Below are 8,725 nucleotides of genomic sequence, written 5' to 3' on the forward strand. Positions count from 1 at the left end.
CATAACTTGTTATAGATGCATAACTTTGTTATGCAGATGCATAATTTGTTATGCAGTCGAGAAAATGATTGCATAATTCGTTATGCGTCTGCAGAATGTGTTATGCATCTTTTTTGGTGGCTGCATAATGGTTATGTATCAAGTTTTCGAAAATTTTACATAAACTGGTGATCACCTCCGATTTTTTCGTGAAAAACAAAAATTTGATATTCTTATTTGTATTAATTGCATAGCTCTCTTAAAAAGATTTCCAACGATATAAAATTTGTAAAATTCCAAGGCGCGGATTTTTAGATATGTAATGTCTAAGTTGTGTTGCCAATTATACCCTTGAAAAATTAGGGAGCATAACGAGTTATCCCTGAAAAAAATAGTATGCATAACCCGTCATGCGGATGCATAATCCGCCACGCAGACATATTTAATAATTTAATATAATTATGGGTGTCACAAAAATAATTATGGGGGTCACTGTACCCAAAATTAATTGTGAGCCTGACAGTAAGAATTTTTTTGGGTCTCCCCCTAATTTTCCCGCGGCGCTTTATGTTGCCACTTTTATTTACTATGGGGATCTCGTAGATATGGCTATTATACTGGATGTTATATTTGCGACGCAACAAATCGATTCAAGTGCAAGTTAAAACCAATCTTCAAGTCAACAAACAAGAATCTCAATTTCATACAAGAACATCAACAAGAAAAAACCCATTGGAAAGGACCTTAATCAAGCAAATTCGAAGCATAACCCAAGTTACCAAATGTATACTTATTATCAGCTAATTAACAATCCAATGCCTGATCCAAAAATAACTGCAGACCAAACCCATATTAGAAGCATTGGTTATGTCCCAATTCCCCCTCTTCCTAATTCCATTAGACCATCTTTTACGAGGTGCATAACACAGACAACATTTTTTTACCCTAAAGAAAAAATTTGTGATTGAGATTTTTTTTTCAAAAGAAATAGAATCGGATTGGCTGTTAATCATGTAATCATCATAAATAACATGTGGATGTATCTTGAGGATTAAGGATACGCATAGACAAGGATAAAAACAATATCCTAGAAAAGAAGTTGGATAAGAGATGTATCCAAGGATTAGGAAAACATCCTTCCATTTTTTTTTTCCTGCTAATGGATTTGCGCTACATGAAATTTCGTAGCAGACCAATTGTCAAAGTAAAAGACTATCCTGAAGGCCGAGATTTGTTTTTTTTGGTTACAATTGTTGACTAACATTACACGTCAACAATCCCAAAATAATGAGTAAGTAGTGTTTCGAGTCTAAATTTAATTAATTCACGTTATTAAGAATCAAAACATTAAGAGACTTTTTTAATTCACATTGTTAAGAAGTAGAACACTAAGAAATCAATGCCCAACATACTTTAAAGTAAACTATCATTCATTTTATATGAAATAAAGAAGAGACAAAAATATAGGGAAAGAAGAAGAGATAAACTCCGAGTTAACCAAGAATGACTTCATGGGAAACCACTCGTCAACGAGAAAAAAAACCATTGGAACGAACCTTTTAATCAAGCAAATTCGAAGCCTAACCCAAATTACCAAATGTATACTTATTGTCAGCTAATTAACAATACAATGCTTGATTCAAAAACAATTACAGACCAAACCCATATCAGAAGCATTGGTTATGTCCCAACTCTCTGTCCTCCTACTTCGATTAAACCATCTTTTACGAGGTGCATGACACATACAACATTTTCTTACCCTAGAGAAAAAAGTTGTGATTGAGATATTTTTCCAAGAGAAATAGAATTGGATTGGTTGTTAATCTTGTAATCATAAAATAAAATATGGATGTATTTGAGGACTAGGGATAAGGGATGGATAAGGGTAAAGACAATATCCCGAAAAAAAAAAGATCTTTGCCTGCTAGGCAAGAGGATAGCAAGTTACACAAAATATGTCTCGGTAGGACATGTATTTCTATTACTACAAAATTCATCCATACATAAGGGGGCGCCTTTATTACGAGGAGAAAATCCCTATTTTTTTTTCTAATGGATTTGCGCTACCTGAAATTTTGTAGCGAAAACCATTTTGTCAAAAAAAAAACTATCTTGAAGGCTAGAATTTGTTTTTTTGGTTATAATTGTTGGCTAACGTTAAAAATCAGTAATACCAAGATGGTGAGTAAGTAGTGTTTCATGTGTCTCCTCAATTCAATTAATTCACGTTATCAAGAAGCAGAAAAGTAAATAAATCAATGCCTGTTATACTGTAAAGTAAACTGTTTCATTTTGTTATGAAATAAAGAAGAGACAAAAATATAGGGAAAGAAGAAAGCCCATGTTTATAGAGATGGAAGATTTAATACCCAAGTATATGGAAACCCTTATCTTAGACACATAGACATCTTATTTAGTTACTAAATTTTAGGTTATAACACTATCCCTAATGACCAATGTGTCTAAGTCATTACGATATATCAGGAAACCTCGAAAGAGAAAAACTTGAAATTACGTAATTAAGCTTGTAAAGACTTAAAATAGTGTTGGACACGTAAATATTGCCACGTTTAAACCTTGGACAAGGAAACCCCATTGGGAAAGATCTTTACAGAAAAAAAAGTACGACACGGTAAGTTTAATAAGTGCACCTTTGATGATGAAGCTCCCCTGATGAGTACTTCAATCAAATCCTGGCTTTCAAGTCTTTGAGTTGAAAATTTCCAATTTTGATGAAAAAATTTCTTGAGTGCTGGAGATAGCAATGATTTCATGAAAAAATCTACTTGTTGATGTAGTCTTCTCTAGTGTATCACAAGCAGCATCGTCTTCGAATAATAATGGTCTCTCGAGTATGTTATTATTTAATCACATTGAGGAACCATGTGTATTGCGAAGTTCTCGGATATGATTTGCAGAAGTAGTTGATGTAGTTTCTTCAACAAAGTGCCAAGATGCGAATACACTACCATACGTGAATAAAAAACATTTTTGTGACAAAACCTTGGTAGTTCAGAAGGACATCCAAATTCCTAAAAGATGGTTATGTTGATTTGGTCTAGTCAAATGTAGGCATCCACTAAATAACCGAATTTATTACTAACACATTCATATTTTTTTTTCACCATTTCAGTTGTGTCTTTTATGTTAGGCTAGAAATATCATTGAGATATGGTTTTTTCGGCCGGAGATCCTTTTTATGCATGAATTCCCACAACCTTTTAAATGTGTTTCATCCATTATCTGTCTTCCTTGCATCTCAGTCACACATTTCAGATGAGGTCCCAGATAAGTCTTTCTATATATGTCATCTCCTATTAACCGGTACCTTGCACACTTTTTTATTTCTTTCATTGCTTATTCTGAATTAGCTAGAAGCACTTTAGATTTCAAATAATTGGAAATATCTTTCATCCATGTCTCATCTGCTTCAGCTTGGGTGATATTTAAGGTATGGACTTACATTTTTGCTTCAAAAATTGATGGTTTCTTCAGAACTCCAACACTGATTGTTCTTATGCAGGCTCCAGGTATTGCAGTTCCAAAAAGATCTAGTACATCTGCAAGTCTTGCTTTATTTTGGATACATGTCTAATGTTGGCTTTATCAAAGTTTTCGGATCAACTTATTCACCAAGTCTTTGTACCCGACCATGATAGTGTCTTTTGCTTTAAAGTGACCTCCCAATTGTTTTGAAGTCAGTTCGGAAACAATGCAGAAAACAAATTCTTTGATTTCCACAATTTTTGTTTTAAAAGTCCTTGCAACAATGCCTCATATTCAGCTTCGTTGTTAGTTGGGCTGAAGGCCAAGATATACAAATAATCAATGAAGTTTTTCTTTGGTGCGATTATGACCACACCGGCTCCTCCACCTTTGATATCATTCGAATCTCCATATACAAATCTTTTTCAGACTCCGAATGTATTTAGTGATAAGTCCTCACAGCTGGTTAACAATTCTGGCTCAGGTAGTTCCTCATAATTGAGATCAAAGTTAGGATCCTTAACTAGGAAATCAACTAAAAAGTCAGAAACTTCTTGCCCTTTGATTTCCTTCTGAGGCATATAGTTCAGACCAAATTAGTTCAAGTGGACTTCCCATTTAGATATTCGGCCATTTTTGTTCTCTTTTGATAGCAAATTTTCAACTGGGTATACGGTGATAACATTTATCTCCCAACTCGAGAAATATGGTCTCAGCTTAATAGAAGAGAAATAGATAGATAAATTTATCGAGATGAGAGTACCTAGATTCTGGTGATTTCAGAGTTATTTTGATGAAATAATTCGGTTTCTCTTTGTTCTCTTCAACCTTGACTAGTGCTGGACAGGCGGTGGTCGGTGTATTTGTCGTGTAAAGGTAAAAATCCTCGTTTGGAACTAGGGAAAATAGAACTGAATCTGATACACATGACATATAAGTTTTTATCAGGTCATAAGTTGAATGAAATTCGGTATCCTATTCAAAAAATTTTTTTCTTGATTAGATTGAAGAAAGACTCGCTCTTGTCTGACAATCCAGAGATAAATCGATTTGATGCAGCTAGCTTCCCTGTTAACTTATGGATATCTTTTTTGCAGGTAGGAGGTGGTATTTTCCCGTATGGTTCTGATTTTCAAATAATCAACTTCTATCCCATTGCTGGTTACCATGAAGCTTGGAAATTTTCCACTCTAAACTCCAGCGAAACATTTAGATGGATTAGACTATCATTCTATATAATTTCTTGAGGCAGAGAATGTTTTCAACAGATCTTGCAGATAGTTAGTTTCCTTCAAACTTTTGACAACAACATCGTCTACACAATACTTATAGTGCTTCCAATTAGACTTTGAATATCTTATCCACCAGCCTCTCATAGGTGTATCCTGCATTTTTCAGACCAAAGGATATAGCTTTGAAACATCCATCTATCAATGATAAACATAATGTGCTCCTTATTCCATGGTTGTGTCCTGAATATCCATCCGTGAAACATAGACGTACGTAACTTATAATAGATTCAACCAGTCTATAAACGATGTGAGAGTTCCTTGGTTTGCAATTGCTAGATGGAAGCAAATTTGCAACATTTCTACCAAATGTGAGTTTCTTCATAATTACAGAGAAGTGAACTTCTCAGCAAATGATCTAGCTAACAGAGGAGAAACTATGCAGAGAGGAGATCAAAACACATATACACAAGCAAACCTCCCTTCCTTGTAAATCTTGAAAACGAAAAGCATAAGTACTTTAGGACAATTTAGTTTATAATCATTTTTTTTGTGTATTTTTGTTTTTTCTTGGTTGTAATTCTGCTCTCATTGTAACTTTGAGTTCTTTGGTTATTAATAAAATTATTACTTAGCAAAAAAAAAAAAAGTCTATAAACGATGTGGGGCACCCAATGGATCTCTTGGACCCAGATAGAACAAGTCACCAGATATATTTTGTTCATCATGCATTTTACCCACCTTCTAACCCACACAATCTGCACTTAATATCCGAGTGCTAAAAGTTTACTTAAAAAATTACCGAGGGGTAGTCCAAATATACCGTTCTACAAACATATTTTAACGTCTTTAAAGATAAAAAATAAATTAACCATTCTCTCATTTCTCCCCCAAAACATAAGAAATCACTCTAATCTCTTTCCACTTCCCAGGCAGAAGTTACAGAACCCCCATTTTCCAGTTGTTTCCTTTCTCAAAACCCTAACAAATTTCTTGAATCAAATCTCTAGACCTCAATACAAAGATTTCAAGAATTTCTTAAACCCCCAACCACTTCATTCTATGGACAAAATACCCATTTTGTTTCCATCACCATTTCTTGGACCCTAACATGTTGTTGTTTCTCAGTATGAAGACTATTAAGGATTCTGTCATGGATCCTTTCAAAAAACTACCACTCGAGATTGCGTTAGAGATATTAACTCGTGTACCAGCCGAATCAGTACTTTATTATGTAACGCCCTAAAAATATATGTTGAATTGGTAATTACGATAAATCTCACGTTACCAAGTGCATTGGACCAACCGCAACCGAACATAAATGTGGCATGGGAGAAAGCCGTGAAATGGATTTTGTCATGGATCCTTTCAAAAAACTACCACTCGAGATTGCGTTAGAGATATTAACACGTGTACCAGCCGAATCGGTCCTTTATTATGTAGCGCCCTAAAAATATATATTGCATTGGTAATTACGTTAAATCTCACGTTCCCAAGTGCATCGGACCAACCGCGGCCGAAAATAAATGTAGCATGGGTGAAAGATCACTGCGTGAGTGCATGGATAAGAGAAAGCTAAGAGAGGACGAAATTAGTGAGGTACCCTGTTAGAGAATAACTCGGTTGAACCCACAAAGCGTTGGTATGTCAAGTTTGGTTGTCATATTTTAGTGAATCAAAACTCATTCAAAGAGTCGCTTGATTATTTACTAGAGTCAACTTCGTATAGGTTAGCTTGAAAGTATTAGGATATGAGACATTACAAGAATTACGTGAAGACTTGAAGAATGTGAATAAGTAAGGATTTATAGGAAGAAAAGTTTTAGATTGAGGTATATTTGGGTACCCTCGTCTTTTCAATTGGTATCATAGCAGGCAAACACAAAAAGATCTAACAGTCTGTGTTTGGTGCGATCCAACCTATAAGAATGAACTCGAGTTCTCATGAATCGAATTCAACTAACGTACCGCCAAGATTTGACGGAACAAACTATCTATGGTGGAAATCTGCTATGAGATCTTTTCTTCGATCACGAGACTTTAATACATGGCTATTAGCCGTCGATGGTTATATTCGTCCAAAGATAGAAAATTCGGAAACTGAGTTTAAACGCTTAGTAGATTTTTCAAACGAAGAAAAGGCTCTTCCAAAAGCATAATTCAGATGGATTGAATGCTATAATACATGTTGTAAGCCATGATCTATAACATCATGTATCAACATGTCAAACTTCGAAAGAAGCTTGGGATAATCTTCAGATCGTATTCGAAGGAAACACATCAGAGAAATAAGCTAGACTTCAAACTCTTACATTAGATTGGGAAAACCTTTGAATGGATGACAACGATACTATTTAAGAGTTTCATATTAAACTCTCTGAGATAATTAATGCTTCTTTCTCTCTTGGAAAGACTATTTCTGAAAAGGATATAGTGTGCAAAATTCTCAGATCGTTGCCATCTAGATACGATTCTAAGAAGCATGCAATCATAGAAGCAAATGATCTTTCAACACTCTCACGAAGCACACTAGTTGGAAAGTTAAAGATCTTTGATCATGAATCACAGTCTATTCAAACAAAAGGAATCACTTTTAAAGCTGCAAAAGTTCCGAAAGCTCCAATGGAGAGGAATAGACAAATGGATGATTCAGATGAACGAATTGCAGAAAATTCTGATGATGAAATTGAACAATCATTATCATTGATTACTAGACAGTTTCGAGATCTCTTAAAGAAAATAAATAAGAGATTCATAAATGATACTCATCGATCTTCTCGTCCACATGATCGAGTTCCTGTCAAAAAGGATCATGAAGAAGATGATGAATATCAGCCGCAGTGCTTTAAGTGTTAAGGGTTTGGTCATATTGCTAAAGACTGTCCCAATATTAAAAAATACACTGGAAGCAAGGCTCTAGCTGTAACTCTAGATGGGAGATCTGATTCATATGATTCTAAAGAAGAGGAAACACCTAATATTGCATTTGTTGTCAATCTTATTTCTCTCTCTTCCATTAGTGATTTACCCATTTTAAAAATGGACATGTCTTCCGATGTTAGTAAATCATCTAATGGTAAAGGGAAAAATAAGACAAGATGCAAGAACTTTCTCAAAAACAGAATTGCTAAAAGTTGCATAGATAACCTAAGTCAATCTCAAGATACTTCGTCAGTTCGAGGTAACAAAAGGAGATCCTTTCATACTATACTACATCAAGAACACTCTGGTTTTTCAAAATTCCATAATGAGAGAAAATCTCATACTAATATACCAACTGATCGGTATTAGAATTCTTTCCTCACCACGTGCGCTAAATCTTTGAGTGAGGAAGAAGAAAAATCAAGGCACTTATGTGTGGATTATGGGAATAAAATCTAGTAGTTAAAAATATTTGAGATATTCGTATTTATAGGAATATTATATTTTCGGAAGTATGAAAATTATAAAAAAATTCTTCTCCTTCTTTGGTCATTCCTTGTCCGAACCATGAGTCTGGATCCAACATCTTCTCTTGATAAGATGCTAGATCAGAAATATCAACTTAAGAATAAGTTTGCATCTTCTCTAGATATTAAGAGTAAAATAAAAAAAAGAGATTGGCTTAGCAAGAAGGAAAGAGAGAATATGCTAAAGAAAGATCAGTATATTGAAGCATTGGCACATTTCTGTGTTCAATCTAAGACAGAATTACATGCTCTTGCAGAATCCTCCACGAAAATTTCTCAGCTGCAAGAAATTCTGGTCAAGCAACAAGGTTATCTACTTGAAGAAATTTACAAGCTGGAGACTGAAAGTAATAATCTGCCTCCCTTTAGCACTGATATGAAGGACTGAGTTGCAAAGCAAATAGATATCAGTTTTTGATTTCTTTCAATAAGATCTATTATGAATAAAACAATCTTATTATGAATAAAATTATTAGTTTATAATTTTTCTTGTGATAGTTTTTCGTTTACATAGCCTGTGCTTGAATGCTTTATCTTATTGTTATGTATGTTTATGGGATGTTTGATTTCAGTTTTCTTGAA

The sequence above is a fragment of the Papaver somniferum genome, unplaced genomic scaffold (genome assembly GCF_003573695.1).
Source record: "Papaver somniferum cultivar HN1 unplaced genomic scaffold, ASM357369v1 unplaced-scaffold_3, whole genome shotgun sequence".
NCBI classification, from domain to species: domain Eukaryota; kingdom Viridiplantae; phylum Streptophyta; class Magnoliopsida; order Ranunculales; family Papaveraceae; genus Papaver; species Papaver somniferum.